Consider the following 1459-nt stretch of genomic DNA (forward strand, 5'->3'; position numbering starts at 1 on the left):
GTGGGAGTTACTTAGAGTCACATCTAGAGTTAGATAGATCGAGTTAGAGATAAAGGGGAGATGGAGTTAGAACGTAGGGTACTCACTAGAGACGAGGTCATCGTACAAGTTAGCAAGACATGAAGTTAGAGTAAGGTAGTCACTGGGATAGTGAGTTATGGAGTGGGATATGAACATAGAAAGGTAGAAACATAGAGACAGGGTGGAAGAGTGCACATATCAACTATGTGGATCACTACAATGGACGAGTGCCAAGCACTCCCTTGAGTCTCATCTGGCATTGTTATTTGCTAATTGATAGTTGGCAACCCAGTCCCTATATAGAGTGTTGTGCATTCTCTGACCTAGAATACGCTCTCTCCTAGCACTTCTTGGAGCAAGCAAAATATTTGGATGGGGATCAAACTGCTCTTCTCTATCCACGTCATGCACACCATGCTCGATCAAAAAATTATGAAGCACACAACATGCAATCACATAAGTTGGAGCTCGACGAAGGTCCACCGGCATATTTTGCAAAATTCGCCACCTGTTCTTCATGATGCCAATTACATTTTCAATTACAACGCGCCCTCTGGAAATGTGATGATTGAATTCATCCCAGGGTCCCTGACTAGGAGTGGTGCCCTCTCCAAAAGGAGTGATCATCAAAGAGGAAGAACCGTAGCCTTTGTCTGCGAGGAGGTATGGTTGGATGCGCAAACGCTCCAACGTAATTACTGGAGCAGAGAGGACTTGTCGGGACCACATGCGCCTATACAACACAGAGCTCTTCCATTGCGCAACATCGTTAGTGCATCCGAGCACGCTCACACACACATCCCACAATTTTTTCCTTGCATCGCACACTGCCTGCCCAACAGGATCGAATGGAAATGGGGTCTAGAACAATACTGTGCATCAGTCTCCTACCCAACCTTATGTGAGTGCCATCTATCGCGCGCCACACACATTCGGTAACATAGTGATGGTCGAAAATTCAGCTATAATTTGATCTAGCCGTTTAGCGGACGACACACTGATGTACTGAGGACGTAACCGTGTGGCAAGGATGTCCACCACGATGTTACAGGACTTACGCACAGTTGATTCTCCGACACCAAAGGTATCACTAATGTGAGTGGTGGAATTGTTATGGGCAAGCCTAAGGAGGGTAGTTTACCAATTCTGGGTCTATCGAAGGACGAACGAAATTTTCTCTATCGGTCGACGGAAGAAAAGGCACAATAGCTTGTAAAAGAATTTGAAAGACCGGTTCAGGCATACGTTACCTTTTCATGAAAAGATCACCTGTGTAATCCTCCTCGCAGATCCAGACTTCCCTTTGAACTTGGGACCAAAATGCGTGCTGGCGTGGGAATATCCACCACTCTCGAACTCCAGCAAACGCATCAAGGTGTTGATCGAAAATCGTTGGCGACGACATGAATAGAAAGATTACTAGAGTAGTAAATAACAT

General features: G+C 45.6%; 1 pseudogene; it reads right to left on the bottom strand.

Moving 5' to 3' along the window:
* Window positions 1-270: 270 nt before the first annotated feature.
* LOC147459567 (uncharacterized) lies at window positions 271-1459 on the bottom strand (annotated as a pseudogene).

The sequence above is a fragment of the Adiantum capillus-veneris genome, chromosome 4 (assembly GCF_014529385.1).
Source record: "Adiantum capillus-veneris isolate H3 chromosome 4, ASM1452938v2, whole genome shotgun sequence".
Lineage (NCBI taxonomy): Eukaryota > Viridiplantae > Streptophyta > Polypodiopsida > Polypodiales > Pteridaceae > Adiantum > Adiantum capillus-veneris.